Source organism: Pristiophorus japonicus, chromosome 23, assembly GCF_044704955.1.
Source record: "Pristiophorus japonicus isolate sPriJap1 chromosome 23, sPriJap1.hap1, whole genome shotgun sequence".
Classification (NCBI taxonomy): domain Eukaryota; kingdom Metazoa; phylum Chordata; class Chondrichthyes; family Pristiophoridae; genus Pristiophorus; species Pristiophorus japonicus.
In genome coordinates, this window is record NC_091999.1 from 40,624,473 (window position 1) to 40,643,725 (window position 19,253).

General features: G+C 45.4%; 2 pseudogenes; one reads left to right on the forward strand and one right to left on the reverse strand.

The window, feature by feature from the left end:
- The window catches only part of LOC139235649 (zinc finger protein 16-like), a 69,537-nt pseudogene extending 56,832 nt beyond the window's left edge, over positions 1–12,705 (forward strand).
- A 380-nt stretch (positions 12,706–13,085) lies between these two features.
- Positions 13,086–19,253, reverse strand: part of LOC139235502 (zinc finger protein 271-like) — a 31,820-nt pseudogene continuing 25,652 nt past the window's right edge.

Genomic DNA, 19,253 nt, shown 5'->3' on the forward strand with positions numbered 1-19,253 from the left:
GGTACAGCGTGGATTATTAAAGGTTAAATCTCACTCTAGCCTGCCCCAAACACTCCCAGGGTAGGTACAGCATAGGTTAGATACAGCGTTAATCTCCCTCTACGCTGTCCGATCAAACATTCGCACAACAGACACAGCACGGGTTAGTCAGAGAGCAACGCTCTCCATATACTGATCCATCAAACACTCCCATCGCAGGTACAGCACGAGTTAGATACTGAGTAAAGCTCACTCTACACTGTCCCATCAAACAGACCCAGGGCAGGAACAACACAGGTTAGATACAGAGTAAAGCTCACTCTACACTGTCCCATCAAACGCTACGAGGGAAGATACAGCATGGATTAGATAAGAGAGAAAAGCTTGCTCTGCACTATCCCATCAAAAACTGCCAGAGCAGGTACAGCATGGGTTCGACAGAAAGGTTTAGGCTGGGTTTTCCAGAACTTGGGACCTGGGCAACAGAAGGCACCATCATCAATTATAATCAGGGATGCTCAGGAAGACAGATATCTCATGGGTGGGGGACAGGATGGTGGTTGTGGGGCTGGAGGAATTTACAGAGCTCGGGAGGGATGACGCCATGGAGTGGTTTAAAAATATTAGAATTTTCAAATCAAGGCGTTGCTTAACTAGAAGCCAATGTAGGTCAGTGAGGACAGGGGTGATGGGTGAGCTGGACTTGGTGCGAGTTAGGGCATGGGCAGCCGAATTTTTGATTAACTCTAGTTTATCTAGAGTCGAATGTGGGAGGACTGCATTGGAATAGTCAAGTCCAGAAGTAACAAAAGCATGGATGAGGGCTTCAGCAGTGGATGAGCTGAGGCAAGAGCGGAGACGGATGATGTTACAGAGATTGAAATAGGCAGTCTTAATTATGCCGTGGATATCTGGTTAAAAAACCTATTTCAGGGTTAAGTATGACATCAAGGTTGCAAACAGTCTGGTTCAGGCTCAGACAGAAGTTGGGGAGAGGGACAGAGTCTGTGGCTAGGGAACGGAGTTTGTGGCAATGAAAATTACAAATATCAGTATATTTGACAGGCTATCACGTGCAAAATGTGTGGATGTGTTTGTAAAATTCAATCGGTTACAAAAACGGGTTACAGAAAGTAACGGATTTCGAACCTTATGCAAGATGGTTCAATAAAGGGGTGGTTCAAAGGATTTCAGTTGAGTTTAAACTGACACACTGCAGTTAAGTCTACTACAACTACAACTCGTACTCAAATGGAACAAGTTTGGGGTTTGATAGAAGGCGAACTAGGTGAGAAATGACATAAGTTATATTAAGAAAAAGCACTAAAATGGAACAGTCAGTAACAGAACATCAATTAGTCTCCTCTGATCATGGAGGAATCAAATATTCGACACACTGTGTTTGAAACAAAGATAATTTATTCAACATTTATACACAATATTAATCTCCAGCTCAGGTATAGGGGTTATTAAGATCATCAGAAACAAAGTAGAGCTGCCAGAGTGAACATGTTTCAGTGCCCAATGCAATCACAGTAAATCCTGTTCTATTTACAAATGCAGCCTTTCTCCTCAGCCCATTCAAAACTGAGATAAGGAGAAATGTCTTCTCTCAGAGGGTGTAAATCTGTGGAATTCTCTGCCCCAGAGAGCAGTGGAGGCTGGGTCATTGAATATATTTAAGGCGTTGATAGCCATATTTGTGAGCGATAATGGAGTATAGGGTTCTGGGGAGCGGGCAGAGAAGTGGAGCTGAGTCTATGATCAGACCAGCCATGATCTTATTGAATGGGGAGCAGGCTCAGGGGTCCGGCTGGCCCACTCCTGCTCCAATTTCTCATGGTCTTATGTACCCAGCATGCCCCGCGCGGAAGAATGAGCCGCATCCAGACTAGAGGAGCTCAGTGCGCAGGCGCGGATCTTGGATGTGTTTGGAGCATGCGCGGTGCGTGTAATGGCGGAGGAGACACGGTTTGGACAGGCTCCTCAGAAGTCTCCTTTTTACCGGGACGGAGCGGAATAATGGACCAGCGGGGAGCCGGGGAGGCTTCATAAACATCCGGTGCCCGCCGCAAGCCCGGAATAATAACCGGAATATCGGCGGTTGCAGCTTCGGGTCGTTCTCCCGGTCACAGGCCCAGACTAACGGCGGCCAGCTTAGTACAGGAAGGCAGGGTCATCGCTCCGCCATCTTGGTTCAGTGAGTAGCATAGCGCATGCGCTGATATCTTGGTGTCGGAACCAAGTGAATGATGTCAATGTCTGGAACTGCACCCAACCAGAGTCAGTACCTTCAGGGAAGGGGAACCAGTGAGTGTAGAACTGAACCCAGCCAGAGTCAGTACCTTCACGGGAGGGGAAGCAGTGAGTGTAAAACTGAACCCAGCCAGAGTCAGCACCTTCAGGGGAGGAGGGGAACCAGTGAATGTAGAACTGAACCCAGCCAGAGTCAGTACCTTCAGGGGAGGGGAACCAGTGAGTGCAGAACTGAACCCAGCCAGAGTCAGTACCTTCAGGGGAGGGGAACCAGTGAGTGTAGAACTGAACCCAGCCAGAGTCAGTACCTTCAGGGGAGGGGAACCAGTGAGTGTAGAACTGAACCCAGCCAGAGTCAGTACCTTCAGGGGAGGGGAACCAGTGAGTGTAGAACTGAACCCAGCCAGAGTCAGCACCTTCAGGGGAGGGGAATCAGTGAGTGTAGAACTGAACCCAGCCAGAGTCAGCACCTTCAGGGGAGGAGGGGAACCAGTGAATGTAGAACTGAACCCAGCCAGATTCAGCACCTTCACGGGAGGGGAACCAGTGAGTACAGAACTAAACCCAGCCAGAGTCAGCACCTTCAGGGGAGGAGGGGAACCAGTGAGTGTAGAACTGAACCCAGCCAGAGTCAGCACTTTCAGGGAAGGAGATGGAGGGGAGCCAGTGAGTGTCGTACTGAACGCAGCCAGAATTGGTGGTGAAAATTGGGAGTGGAGGGAAAACAGTCTATAACATAAGAACATAAGAAATAGGAGCAGGAATAGGCCATTTGGCCCCTCGAGCCTGCTCCCCATTCAGTAAGATCATGGCTGATCTGATCATGGACTCTGCTCCACTTCCCTGCCCGCTCTCCATAACCCTTTATTCTCTTATCATTCAAAAATGTGTCTATCTCCACCTTTAATTATTCAATGACTCAGCTTACACAGCTCTTTGGGGCAGAGAATTCCAGGGATTTGCCACCCTCAGAGAGGAAATTCCTCCTCATCTCACTTTTAAATGGGCGGCTCATTATTCTGAGACTATGTCCCCCTAGTTTTAGTTTCCCCTATGAGTGGAAATATCCTCTCTGCATCCATCTTGGCGAGCCCCCTCATTATCATTAAGTTTCAATAAGATAACCTCTCATTTCTTCGAAACTCCAATGTGTATAGGCCCAACCTACTCAACCTATCCTCAGAAGTCAACCCCCATCTCCGGAATCAACCTCGTGAACCTTCTCTGAACAGCCTTCAATGCAAGTATATCCTTCCTTCAATACGGAGACCAAAACTGTACACAGTACTCCAGGTGTGACCTCACCAATACTCTTTACAGTTGCAGCAGGACTTCTCTGCTTTTATGCTCTATCCCCCTTGCAATGCAGGCCAACATTCCATTTGCCTTCCTGATTACTTGCCGTACCTGCATACTAACTTTTTGTGTTTCATGCACAAGGCCCCCAAGTCTCTCTGTAATGCAGCTCTTTGCAATTTTTCTCCATTTAAATTATAATTTGCTTTTCTGTTATTTCTGCCAAAGTGGATAACTTCACATTTTCCCACATTACACTCCATCTGCCGAATGTTTGCCCTCTCACTTAACATGTCTATATCCCTTTGCAGATTTTTTGTGTCCTCCGCACAATTTTTGTAACAACAGCAAACTCGGTCCCTTCATCCAAGTCATTAATATGGATTGTAATTAGTTGAAGACCCATCACCGATCCCTGTAGCACCCCACTAGTCATGTTTGCCAACTGGAAAATTACCATTTATCCCGACCCTCTGTTTTCTGTTGGTTTGCCAATCCTCTATCCACGTTAATACATAACCTCCAACCCTGTGAGCTTTTATCTTGTGCAGTAACCTCTTATGTGGCACCTTATCGAATGCCTTCTGGAAATCCAAATACACCATACCCACTGCTTCCCCCTAATCCACCCTGCTTGTTACATCCTCAAAGTACTCCAGCGAATTTGTCAAACATGATTTCCCTTTCATAAAACCATGTTGAATCTGCTTGATTGAATCATGCTTTTCCAAATGTCCTGCTACTGCTTCCTTAATAATGGACTCCAGCATTTTCTCAATGACAGATGTTAGACTAACTGGTCTCAATTGTCCTGCTTTTTGTCTGCCTCCTTTTTCAAATAGGCACGTTACATTGGCGGCTTTCCAATCTGTTGGGACCGCCCTAGAATCCAGGGAATTTTGGTAGATTACAACCAATGCATTCACTATCTCTGCAGCCACTTCTCTTAAGACCCTAGGATGCAAGCCATCAGGTCCAGGGGACTTGTCTGCCTTTAGTCCTATTATTTTACCTAGTACTACGTCATTAGTGATCGTGATTGTATTGCGTTCCTCCCGATCTCTCGCTTATCCACTGCTGGGATGTTTTTAGTGTCTTCTACCATGAAGGACTCTTACTATCTGTTTTTATATTTTGTGCTAGTTTTCTTTCATAATCTATCTTCCCTCTCAATCATGTCTGCCACTGCTCATCAACCGTCCCATTCTTTAATCTATTTTCCCAGTCCGCTTTAGCCAACTCTGCCCTCATACCATTGTAGTCTCCTTTATTTCAGCTTGGGACCCTGGTTTGAGAACCAACTTTCTCACCAACCATTTTAGTACGAGATCATTTATTAATCCTGCCTCATTACACACTACTAGATCTAAGATAGCCTGCTCCCTGGTTGGTTCCACAACATACTGTTCAAGGAAACTATCCCAGATACACTCTATGGACTCCTCCTCAAGGCTACCCTGGCCAATTTGCTTTGTCCAATCAATATGAAGTTTAAAATCACCCATAAATATTGCCGTTCCTTTATTACAAGCCTCCATTATTTCTTGATTTATACTCCGTCCAACAGTGTAGCTACTGTTAGGGGCCTATAGACTCTGCCCACCAGTGACTTTCCCTTTATTATTCCCCATCTCCACCCAAACTGATTCAATATCTTGATCCTCTGAGCAAATATCGTTTCTCACTAACGCACTGATCTCATCCTTTATTAACAGAGCTACCCCACCTCCTTTTCCTTTCTGTCTGTCCTTCCGAATTGTCAAATACCCCTGAATATTTAGTTCCCAGTCCTGGTCACCTTGCAACCACGTCTCTGTAATGGCTATCAGATCGTACCCATTTGTATCTATTTGTGCCGTCAACTCATCTATTTTGTTGCAAATGTTATGTGCATTTAGACAAAGAGCTTTAAATTTGTTATTTTTACCTGTTTTTCCTGCTTTTTTCCTCTATCCAACAGCACTGACAAACCCCCCCCCCACCCCCGGATGAGGATATTGGTCCCGGCTCTGTTGAGGTGCAACCCGTCCGGTTTGTACAGGTCCCACCTCCCTCCAGAAGCGGTCCCAATGCATCAGGAATCTAAAGCCCTCACTCCTGCACCATCTCTCCAGCCAGGCATTCATCTGCTCTATCCTCCTATTTCTGTACTCACTAGTTCATGGCGCCAGGAGTCATTCTAAATATTACCCTAGACCATGTCACTGTTTATAATTACACATGACCCAGTCTCGGTTTATATTACATTCGACCCTGCCTCTGTTTATATTACACTAGACCCTGTCCCTGTTTATACTACACTTGACAGTATCCCTGTTTATAAATAGAAGTATAGAGTACAAACGCGTGGATATTATGATGAACCTGTACAAAACACTGGTTCGGCCTCAACTGGAGTATTATGCCCAATTGTGGGCAACACACTTTAGGAATAATATGAAGGCCTTTGTGAGGGTGCAGAAAAGATTTACGAGAATGATTCCAGGGATGAGGGACTTCAGTTACCTGGACAGACTGGAGCAGCTGGGGTTGCAAGGGGGGTAGAGTATAAAAGCAGAGAAGTCCTGCTACGACTGTAGGGTATTGGTGAGGCCACACCTGGAGTACTGTGAACAGTTTTGGTCTCTGTATTTAAGGAAGGATATACTTTCATTGGAGGCAGTTCAGAGAAGGTTCATTTGGTTGATTCCTGAGATGAGGGGGTTGACTTATGAAGAAAGGTTGAGTAGTTTGGGCCTATACTCATTGGAGTTCAGAATAATGAGAGGTGATCTTATTGAAACATAAAAGATACTGGAGGGCTTGACAAGGAGGATGCAGAGAGGGTGTTTCCATTCATAGGAAAATCTAGAACTGGGGGCATAGTTTCAGAATAAGGGGTTGCCCATTTAAAACTGAGATGAGGAGGAATTTCTTCTCTGAGGGTTCTAATTCTGTGGAATTCTCTGCCCCAGAAAGCTGTGGAGGCTGGATCATTGAATATATTTAAGGCGGAGATAGACAGATTTTTTGAGCGATATCGGAGTAAAGGTTTATGGGAGCGAGGGGTAAGTGGAGTTGAGTCCAGGATCAGATCAGCCATGATTTTATTGAATGATGGAGCAGGCTCGAGGGGCCAAATGGTCTACTCCCGCTCTTATTTCTTGTGTTCTCCTTAGAGCAGGGAAGATTGAGAGGAAATTTGATAGAGGTGTTCAAATTCATGAGTGGTCGAGAGATACTTTTCCCATTGGCAGAAGGGTCGTGAACCAGAGGACACAGATTTAAGGTGATTGGCAAAAGAACCAAAGGCGACACAAGAAAAAACCTTTTTGCGTGGCGAGTGGTTAATATCCGGATTGCGCGGCCTGAAAGGGTGGTGGAGGTAGACTCAATTGCGGCTTTCAAAATGGAGTTGGATAAGTATCTGAAAGAAAAACATTTGCACGGCTGTGGGGTAAGGGCGGGGGAGTGGGACTAGCTGAGGTGCTCTTGCAGAGAGCTGGCACGGGCTCGACGGGCCGAATGGTCTTGTTCCGTGCTGTAACCATTCTCTGATTCTATGGTTCTAACTCTCTCAGCGTCAGCCTCTATTCCCTTCTCCCTCATATGCTGATCTTCAGTGCATCGATACTGGAAACACAGAGAGACCAATCCAGAGCCGCTCTGTATCAGGGTGGGCGCTGGATACGGAAGTCGCTCCCTGGCCTCCTGTGTGGGTCTGTTTGTTGCATCAGTTTGAGCTGGAGTGGAGAGGGGGAGAAGCTGCTGGGTTTAACCCCCAGTACCTCTGGGCCCAGTTGGGCCCAACAATTTCCGATGAGAGACTGTCAACAGCGGTGGATTCTAGGGGAGATTAGGTTGTGAAACAGACACTGCCCGCACAATGTAGAAGAGTATTGTTTTAGGAACAAGTATTTCTGTAGGGGCTTTCAATATACAGATTTGTTTTAATCCATTCTTGCGATGTGGATGTCACCAGTCGGGCCAGAATATATTTCCAATTTCCATTTGCCACTTGACAAGGTGATGGTGGGCCTTCTCGAACCGCTGCAGTCCGTGTGGTGAAGGCCCTCCCACAATGCTGTTAGGTGAGGAGCTCCAGGATTTTCACCCAGTGACGATGTAGGAACGGTGATATATGCCCAAGTCAGGATGGTGTGAGACTTGGAGAGGAACTTGGAGGTGATGGATTTCCCAAGCACCTGCTGCCCTGGTCCATCTGGGTGGGAGAGGTTGTGGGTTTGGGAGGTTCTGTCAAAGTTCTGGTCGAGTTGCAGATGTATACATTCCCTCCCCTTCACCCCGCCCACCCCTCCCTCCTCGCATAGAGACCAGAGTCTTGTGTCGGCCCAGACCGGGTGGTGAGTTCCTGTCCCTGAAGGACATGTAGGGGGTGGTGGGTGTGTCAGCCTTTTCTGACCTTGATGGTCCGAATCGTCCCACTCCCTGGCTCTCGGGCTTGGAATTATTTAGGAGATGTGATAGATGTAGACAGACAACTGTTTGGTGCAAGAACAAATATTTTATTCAGGAAATAGCACACCACACTAATTACCTGAATAGCATATAACAAAATGTACAGAAAAAGGGGGAAAACATATACGCAACGGGTACAGAGGCTATGCAGTGGAAAAAAAACACATCCCACCACTACACTAACTGAGCTCGGCTCAGAAATTGCAGGGACTATGCTCACCAAAGGATTTCTCCACAGTTTAGACCAGTTGCACACTGCTTTCTCTCTTCAGCAGTTATCATGGGCAACTTTAATCTACATATTGATTGGGCTAACCAAACTGGTAGCAATGTGGTGAAGGAGTATTTCCTGAAGTGTATTAGGGATGGTTTTCTCGACCAATGTATCAAGGACCTAACTAGAGGGCTGGCCATCCGAGACTGGGTGATGTGTAATGAGAAAGGACTAATTATCAATCTTGTTGTGCGAGGCCCCTTGGGGAAGAGTGACCATAATATGGTAGAATTCTTTATTGAGATGGAAAGTGACACAGTTAATTCAGAGACTAGGGTCCTGAACTTAAGGAAAGGTAACTTTGATGGTATGAGACATGAATTGGCTAGAATAGACTGATGAATGATACTTAAAGGGATGACGGTGGATAGGCAATGGCAAACATTTAAAGATCACATGGATGAACTTCAACAATTGTACATCCCTGTCTGGAGTAAAAATAAAACAGGGAAGATGGCTCAACCGTGGCTAACAAGTGAAATTAAGGATAGTGTTAAATCCAAGGAAGGGGCTTATAAATTGGCCAGAAAAAGCAGAAAACCTGAAGACTGGGATAATTTTGTAATAAAGCAGAGAAGGACAAATGGTTTAATTAGGAGGGGGAAAATAGAGTATGAGAGGAAGCTTGCTGGCAACATAAGAACTGACTGCAAAAGCTTCTATATATATGTGTGAAAGATTAGTGAAAACAAACGTAGGTCCCTTGCAGTCAGATTCAGGTGAATTTATACTGTGTAACAAAGAAATAGTGGACCAGTTAAACAAATACTTTGGTTCTGTCATCACAAAGGAAGACACAAATAACCTTCCGGAAATACTAGGGGACCGAGGGTCGAGTAAGAAGGAGGAACTGAAGGAAATCCTTATTAGGTGGGAAATTGTGTCAGGGAAATTGATGGGATTGAAGGCCAATACATCCCCGGGGCTTGATGGTCTGCATCCCAGAGTACTTAAGGAAGTAGCCCTAGAAATAGTGGATGCATTGGTGACCATTTTCCAACAGTCGATCGACTCTGGATTGGTTCCTATTGACTGGAGGGTAGCTAATGTAACACCACTTTTTTAAAAAAGGAGGGAGAGAGAAAATGGGTAATGACAGACTGGTTAGCCTGACATCAGTAGTGGGGAAAATCTTGGAATCAATTATGAAAGATGAAATAGCAGCACATTTGGAAAGCAGTGACGTGATCGGCCCAAGTCAGCGTGGATTTATGAAAGGGAAATCCTGCTTGACAAATCTTCTAGAATTTTTTGAGGATGTAACTTGTAGAGTGGACAAGGGAGAACTAGTAGATGTGGTGTATTTGGACTTTCAAAAGGCTTTTGACAAGGTCCCACACAAGAGATTGGTGTGCAAAATTAAAGCACATGGTATTGGGGGTAATGTATTGACGTGGATAGAGAACTGGTTGGCAGACAGGAAGCAGAGAGTCGGGATAAATGGGTCCTTTTCAGAATGGCAGGCAGTGACTAGTAGGGTACTGCAGGGCTCAGTGCTGGGACCACAGCTATTTACAATATATATTAATGATTTGGATGAAGGAATTGAGTGCAATATCTCCTAGTTTGCAGATGATACTAAGCTGGGTGGCAGTGTGAGCTGTGAGGAGGACGCTAAAAGGCTGCAGGGTGACTTGGACAGGTTAGGTGAATGGGCAAACACGTGGCAGATGCAGTATAAGGTGAGGTTATTCACTTTCGTGGCAAAAACACGAAGGCAGAATATTATCTGAATGGTGGCAGATTAGGAAAAGGGGAGGTGCAGCGAGACCTGGGTGTCATGGTACATCAGTCATTGAAAGTTAGCATGCAGGTTCAGCAGGCGGTGAAAAAGGCAAATGCTTTGTTGGCCTTCATAGCGAGGGGATTTGAGTATAGGGACAGGGAGGTCTTACTGCAGTTGTACAGGGCCGTAGTGCGGCCTCATCTGGAATATTGTGTTCAGTTTTGTTCTCCTAATCTGAGGAAGGACGTTCTTGCTATTGAGGGAGTGTAGCGAAGGTTCACCAGATTGATTCCCAGGATGGCAGGACTGACATATGAGGAGAAACTAGATTCACTGGGCCTGTATTCACTCGTGTTTAGAAGGATGAGAGGGGTTCTCATAGATATATAGAAAATTCTGACGGGACTGGACAGGTGAGATGCAGGAAGAATGTTCCCGATGTTGCGGAAGTCCAGAACTTGGGAACATAGTCCAAGGATAAGGGGTAGGCCATCTAGGACTGAGATGAGGAGAAACTTCTTCACTCAGAGAGTTGTTAACCTGTGGAATTCCCTACCGCAGAGAGTTGTTGATGCCAGTTCATTTGATATATTCAAGGGGAAGTTAGATATGGCCCTTACGGCGAAAGGGATCAAGGGATATAGAGCGAAAGCAGGAAAGGGGTACTGAGGTGAATGATCAGCCATGATCCTGTTGCATGGTGGTGCAGGCTCGAAGGACTGAATGGCCTACTCCTGCACCTACTTTCTATGCCCAAAAGGTACCACAGCCCAAAAGTCACCACCAAGGCCCCCAGTTATACCTGAGTGCACAATTGATTTCTGATGACTGCTTTTGTGCGATGTTGGCAGGCTGATCAACTCTAATGTGATCCCTTTGTGAGATATTTTGGTGGGCTGATTGAGTATTAGCCTGATACAAGATTCCCAAAGGTGTTGATGGGGTTTTCAAATGGTGCCGTTCGAATGTAATCAGGTCTTGATACTGTCCATTGTGTGTTTTGCTGAATCCAGGGTTTTTCCGTATAGCCGTTTTAAGAACTATTAAAATATGTATGTATCTGGGTCCCTGGTAAGTGGGCTTTTGTTAGACTGCTAATGTCTCCCTGGGGCCTGCCTCCCAGGTGGGTTAGCAGCCCTATGCAGACCCAGCATACAATTTAAAATGTCCAAACTCAATCTAAAAGGCCCTAGTTTAGTCCAAAGGCACCTAATAGTGAGATATTTCTGTCCACATTTCTCCTCCAAAAGTCTAACACAGTTCCAATTTAAATTCCAGACACATGTCCATTGAGTAGGGGGTCCCAGAATGTTGTGAATCCTATAGACATTAGTGACCAGTTGGGTTATTACGACAATCTAACAGCTTTCATGGTCACTTATTTTCTGCTGATGGCCGCACAAATAGCCAGGTTTATTCAGTTCAATTTCACAACCTGCCCTTGTGTTTTTGTGGGTTCTCTCTCACCCACCCTTTTTTCTGTTTGAAACTCACTTTACAGGGTATTAAAAGGGGAGGATTTGTCGACCAGAGGCTCAAACCAAACATCACATTAAGATGTGACAGAGTCACTCGATTCATCGGGAACGGAATATCATCGGCCTTTGACCATGGAAGGGAAAAGCACTGTTCACAGCGGGGAGAAACAGTACTCGTGCTCTGTGTGTGGACAAGGCTTCAGCCGATCATCCAACCTGGAGAAACACAAGTGCAGTCACACTGGGGAGAAACTGTGTAAATGTGCGGACTGTGGGAAATGTTTCAACTACCCATCCCAGCTGGAAATACATCGGCGAGTTCACACTGGGGAGAGGCCATTCAGCTGCTCAGAGTGTGGGGAGGGATTCAGGTGTTCATCCCACCTGTTGAGGCACCAGCAAGTTCACACGAGGGAGAGGCCGTTCACCTGCTCCGAGTGTGAGGAGGGATTCACTCATTCATCTACCCTGCTGAAACACCACCGAGTTCACACTGGGGAGAGGCTGTTCATCTGCTCTGAGTGTGGGAAGGGATTCACGACATCATCTCATTTGCTGACACACCAGCGAGTTCACACTGGGGAGAGGCCGTTCACCTGCTCTGAGTGTGGGAAGGGATTCAGTACATCATCCCATTTGCTGACACACCAGCGAGTTCACACCGGGGAGAGGCCGTTCACCTGCTCTGAGTGCGGGAAGGGATTCACTACATCATCCCACCTGCTGAGACACCAGCGAGTTCACACTGGGGAGAGGCTGTTCACCTGCTCTGAGTGTGGGAAGTGATTCAGTACGTTAGCCCATGTGTTGAGACACCAGCAAGTTCACAAGTGATTGCAGGGGTTGGGATCTGCTGTTAATGCTGCTGTTAATCACATCCCGACTGAACCATGTTCATTCTGACAGTTGGGGTTTGTTTCTGCTAATATCAATAACTCCAGTAACTGGACTGGAGTTTAATATTTGGGTTATAGACAAATAAATTCGTGTTGCTTTCAACACATTGCTGTAGATTTTTGTCTTTCCCACCTGTGTGTTTATCATCACCTGGCTGGAGCTCAGAGAGGAAACACTGGGGGGAGGATCATATGGGGAGAAAACTTCAGCCGGAACACAGTCCTTCAAGGTCACACGGAGAGGGGCAAACGGCACTTTGGTCTTTCTCATCTCTCTTCACTGACAGCAAAGTCACTGCGTGGGTTAACCTTGACGTGTAAGGTGCAGATGATATCCACCCAAGGGTGTTTAAAGAGATGGGATGGGTGCTCTGTCAGCCCCTTGCCCATATCTCCAACAGCTCAGTAGAGTCATGGGTTGTTCCCTGAGATTGGAAGGTAGCATATGTCGTTCCCATTTTGCAAATTGGGCACAAGTCAGAGCTCGGGAACTGAAGGCCCATCAACGTGACCTCGATCACTGGGAAGGTGCTTGAAGGGATCCTGAGAGATGCTGTTTTCCATCATGGGGAAAGGGAAGGGGCCATTAGAGATACTGAACACGGATTCTGGTAAACATGGTCACGTCTTACACACTATCTTCAGTTTGTAAAGAAGTTGTTCGGTTGGTGGATGGTGGATTCCGGTTGACATTGTCTACATCAAGGTGTCAAACTCATTTTCTATGGTGGGCCTGGTCCAGTATCCTGGCACTTGGCTTGGGCCACACTCAGCAAAAGCTATGAAAATAGCAATAAATGAAGATAAACTACATCGGAATTTACATTTAGATTTTATTTACTGCCGCTGCTCCCGATCCCTGGCACATCTTAGCTTGAGCATTCATGAACTGACCCTGCTCAAACCATAACCACAAGGATATCGGTGCATGGTTCTGCCTCTGACCACAAGGCTGTGTCACTGCCACGCACATATACCGTTTCCTTGTCTCACATCTCCATACAAAGCCTCATTTCACATCCTCTTTCTACACAATTGCAGCAGACATGAGCAAGGACATGAGGCTTATTAAAGGACACATTTCATTACAGCAAAGGTTACACTGGGAGAAATGTTCAGTTATTTTCCATTACTGGCAAAATGCCGGACAAACCAGCAGCACACTAGCACCTGAACAGAGTCTCATCGGCCTACAGGCTTTTCTGAAATAGATTTTCTGCCTGGATATAAACTTAAACCAGCTTTGCAGGCGTGATGCTCTATTCACACATTGAAGGTGAGAGAGGTGCAGTGGGGCACACACTAAGTCCTGTAGCTGAAAGTGATTTACAGACTGGGTTTTGTGTTTAGTGATCCCGGGCGTGTTACCAATACCAGCAAAGATGAAGCCCATGGAATAAAAGGGACAATGGATACTGTCTCACTGTGAGCGAGTCAGAATGAGAAGCTTTAACAACAACTGATGTTTCACAAAGGGAGACCTCACCAGACCAAAGGACATTGGTGGCATTTAATGGGCTGTTTGTGTCACTGGGCTACAGGAGACTATTTGTGACAGAAGGAAAGCTGGTCACTGCAAACAAACAGTTTACCGGCCTGTCCAGGGCCCACTGACCCCCACCTTCTCTCTCTCACTATTGATGGACACTGCTGCAGTAATTGCTCCTCTGACCTTTCCTCTCTTGTCCCTCCTACATCCCTAATACACGGCCCGACACAATCTCCCTCCCCCTACATCCTCACTGTGCTGGAGTCCACACCAGTCTCCCCATCTGCTCCTTGTTCTCTCCCTGGGTCCTGAAACTACAGAACTCACTGATCCCTCCTGAAGTCTACAGGCTCTAAAACTGAAGCTTGATGCCCCTCAGTCCCCACTCCTTGATTTACCTCCTCCTCTTTCCCCCTTGGTTGTGTTCCACACTCTGGGCCTTGGGCCTTCCCCCTTCCCCAGGGATTCTCAGTAGGAACAGGGGGATGTGTGTTGAGACAGGATGTCCCAGCTCTCCACCTTTAAAGGTACTTGGAGAGGACCAGCTGGGCTGAATTGCCCTGCTTTATGACATCACTGCAGTGCCTACCAACCAACCTCCCTGAGCCCTGCTCATTATGGGCTGGGTTGAGCTCAGTGCTGTTACAGGAAGGGAAACAGGAGCAGGATTCGAGCCGTGTGGAGCCCAGGATTAATGGGGAGAGGTACAGGATCAATTTATACCTTATTGAGTGAGAAATGTCAGTGTCCCGGACACTCCCTGTCCCTCAGTATCTGTGTCGGGGAGCGACCGATGGGTTCACTCTGTATCTAACTCGTGCTGTGCCCGACTGGAAAGTGTTTGATGCTGGCATGAGCTGCTCAGCTCGATGAGCACAACATTTATCCCAAAGATGATCAGATAAACCCATCAGCTTCTCCCCTGGACACAGGTCCTGAAGGACAGGGAGTGTTTCTATTAATTTGGCTGGTGTCCTTGATCAAATTTAAACATCTCACATCTTTTTAAAAATTTGTTCATGGGATGTGGGTGTCGCCTCTCACCTCTCATTCTTCTAAACACTGAAGAATATAGGCCTAGTCTACTCAATCTCTCATAGGACAATCCCCCCATCCCAGGAATCAGTCTGATGAACCTTCATTGCACTCCCTCTATAGCAAGTTTATCTTTCCTTAAAAGCACCTGAAGGTAACAATGATGTAATTTACTGTGTTCTGTAAGCATGTGCTATTTTGTTTTATTTTATCTGTTCTGTATTGTGTTTAGTTAATAAAATATTGGTCCGAATTAAATTGGAGTTATTGAAATTAACTAAGTTATGTTTTATTCAAGGTTAATGATGATAGCTTTACGAATGATTTTTGCTGTTTTAACGGATTTTTAATTCCGAAGGAAGTTTTGAAGTTCCAAACTTAAAAAAAGAACCAAGTGTTGATTTAAAACAAACTTCTGTTTCTTCACTTGAGTAGTAACGAATTCAGTCTTCTGTTTATAATCAATTTACAAGTGGAGTATAGTCACAGATGGAGCACGTGTAACCAGGCACGGGTATCTCCACGCTAACGAGCAAAGGAAAAAGCTTACATTTATAGACTGTTTTCTTATCAAACTGGAGCCAGCATTGCCTAATATGGTAGTCTCTGACTACTGCATAATCCAGAGACACAAGTTTACATCAGCAACACATTTAGAAGCATTGTGGCCTGGCTACGGTGATCATAAACCACTACTTCTGGACTTTTCTTATCCAAACAATACTTCTAATCCATTTTATTATGAATATCGAAGCCTGGTTGGTCGCAAAACACCAGCTGTTGCTCAGTGAAATCTGTCTCTCTCTCCCTAATAATACGAACCACATTTTTCCCTCTATCGAATGAATGAAACATAAACCCCTTTCAGAAGCTGAATTAACCAGGGTCCACGTGTCAACCTGTCCCACAGGTTTTTTTATGGGTTACATTACCTGTTGACAAAGTGTTTTATATCTTTTTTTGTCTTTACTAATCCTGGTTTCCTCTCAGCGTCCTTCCCTTTTCTTATATTTTCAATGTCCCTTATTGACTTCCTTACAGCATAATTCAATGACCAGAATCCCTGAAGCTATTATCCGTGCTATCACCAACCCCAGCTGGAACAATCTAACTCGATACTACTTTCCACCATTCCTGATTCTCATGTCTCGGGATTGCCCGTTCTGTCTCTCTCTTCCTCTATATGATTTGCACTGTGTGTTTCTGGGATGTCCTAATTCGCTGAATTATGAGCTTTAAAGCCAGAAACAGGGAGAATATAGTGTCCAATATGTGGAATGACTCGAATGGCTTCATCCTCCAGAGGCAGTCTCATCTGCAGATAAGTTACGTTATGATGATGTACCAGAACCAATGTTTAGCACCAATACATGTGTTCCTCGGTGGAATCAAGCTAAAGTGATGTTCTAGTATGGGGCATCGGGTTGAACCCACAGTCATATACGTGACAGTAGTAGTCACACAATACTGTCCTTTTCCTTTATACACGGTATTAGTTTGGCCTTCGCCCCATTTATTTATTTCAATCTGGCATTCTGGAGATTCTTTGTCGAGGGTGAACCCACAAGCTGGAGCATCTACAAACCCATGTTGTCCCTTTAAGAGTACAACACTACATATCTGGTGCTATCCAAGTTCCTCCCCTCTCAATCAGATATCTTGGATATTCCTCATACTGTTTATGGATCGGACCTAACTCAGTCTTCCACCCTTGCAAACGATTCTACCCTATACACCGTCCAAGGTTCCGTTTCATTTTCATTTTTCCTCAGCAAAGGCAAGACCAATCCCACTGGTCTAATATCTTCACTTCTTTCTCCTTCCCTGGGGGTCAAAATCCCCATTCCTATTGGCTGCATCACATCAAAGCCTATGACTTGGTTCCCCTAACCCATTTTCTCAGTTGTTCTTCATGAATAAACAAAGGGATTTGATTACTCTCTCTCTTGTCCAGTCCCTTCTGTACCACATTCATCATAAATGTCGCAGAGGCTACACACAATACCACCAGTAAGCCACATCGTGTTCCCATTCACTTTCTATATCTATTCTGTTTACTCCTGCTAACCTTGCTGTGGCTCCTATTCTGAGCTATCCTGTCAGCTCTCACTTTCCTTGCGATTTAAACTGATTCTCCTTGTGTTCCCCATCTTCCTCATCCCTTGGTTCCTGTTTTCTATTCTTTACCAACACATCCTTTACTAATTATCTTCCCAGTTTATCTATTAACTGTGAATATCTCCCTTCACATAATCTAGTTGATAGATTCAAGCTCATGTTTAAAACTTTTGGTTTCAATTAACAATTTAAAAACACACATTGTTATATAATACATTTCCTGATTCAGTTACTTCTAGTCCATTAAATGTGGGTTAATTTACTGGATTGGATAGGTCGAGTTCTTTTTGTGAGGTGGGATGTCATTTTATTTAAGTCCCACATATGATGATCACCATCAGCATTTGTACTTGGCAAACCAATAGTTAACATTACTGATCAACATACAACATTTCTTACTTTAAAATAATCTGCCGTCATTATCTTTTAAGTTTGTATTGAAGTATTTTATAATGTTCTTGAATTACTTATTGCCCTGGAGTGCTACTAACTCTTTAAGTGAACACTATTAATTTAATGTTTGGGTCAGGATGTGTCCCAACCCACCTGTTTCAGGGGTGTCTTCCTGGTCTCCCAATCTTCCCAAGGAGCACGCTTTAGGGTTCTTTCTCCATTACCACCAAAATTATGCCCAGGGCCTGATGAACTGCATCCCAGAGTACTTAAGGAGGTGGCCTTGGAAATAGCGGATGCATTGACAGTCATGTTCCAACATTCCATTGACTCTGGATCAGTTCCTATCGAGTGGAGGGTAGCCAATGTAACCCCACTTTTTAAAAAAGGAGGGGGAGAGAAAGCAGGGAATTATAGACCGGTCAGCCTGACCTCAGTCGTGGGTAAAATGATGGAATCAATTATTAAGGATGTCATAGCAGCGCATTTGGAAAATGGTGACATGATAGGTCCAAGTCAGCACGGATTTGTGAAAGGGAGATCATGCTTGACAAATCTTCTGGAATTTTTTGAGGATGTTTCCAATAAAGTGGACAAAGGAGTACCAGTTGATGTGGTATATTTGGACTTTCAGAAGGCTTTCGACAAGGTCCCACACAGGAGATTAATGTGCAAAGTTAAAGCACATGGGATTGGGGGTAGTGTGCTGACGTGGATTGAGAACTGGTTGTCAGACAGGAAGCAAAGAGTAGGAGTAAATAGGTACTTTTCGGAATGGCAGGCAGTGACTAGTGGGGTACCGCAGGGTTCTGTGCTGGGGCCCCAGCTGTTTACATTGTACATTAATGATTTAGACGAGGGGATTAAATGTAGTATCTCCAAATTTGCGGATGACACTAAGTTGGGTGGCAGTGTGAGCTGCGAGGAGGATGCTATGAGGCTACAGAGTGACTTGGATAGGTTAGGTGAGTGGGCAAATGCGTGGCAGATGAAGTATAATGTGGATAAATGTGAGGTTATCCACTTTGGTGGTAAAAACAGAGAGACAGACTATTATCTGAATGGTGACAGATTAGGAAAAGGGAAGGTGCAACGAGACCTGGGTGTCATGGTACATCAGTCATTGAAGGTTGGCATGCAGGTACAGCAGGCGGTTAAGAAAGAAAATGGCATGTTGGCCTTCATAGCGAGGGGATTTGAGTACAGGGGCAGGGAGGTGTTGCTACAGTTGTACAGGGCCTTGGTGAGGCCACACCTGGAGTATTGTGTACAGTTTTGGTCTCCTAACTTGAGGAAGGACATTCTTGCTATTGAGGGAGTGCAGCGAAGATTCACCAGACTGATTCCCGGGATGGTGGGACTGACCTATCAAGAAAGACTGGATCAACTGGGCTTGTATTCACTGGAGTTCAGAAGAGTGAGAGGGGACCTCATAGAAACGTTTAAAATTCTGACGGGTTTGGACAGGTTGGATGCAGGAAGAATGTTCCCAATGTTGGGGAAGTCCAGAACCAGGGGTCACAGTTTAAGGATAAGGGGTAAGCCATTTAGGACCGAGATAAGGAGAAACGTCTTCACCCAGAGAGTGGTGAACCTGTGGAATTCTCTACCACAGAAAGTAGTTGAGGCCAATTCACTAAATATATTCAAAAGGGAGTTAGATGAAGTCCTTACTACTCGGGGGATAAAGGGGTATGGCGTGAAAGCAGGAAGTGGGTACTGAAGTTTCATGTTCAGCCATGAACTCATTGAATGGCGGTGCAGGCTAGAAGGGCTGAATGGCCTGCTCCTGCACCTATTTTCTATGTAACTAACAGAGTGGACAAGGGAGAACCAGTGGATGTGGTGTATTTAG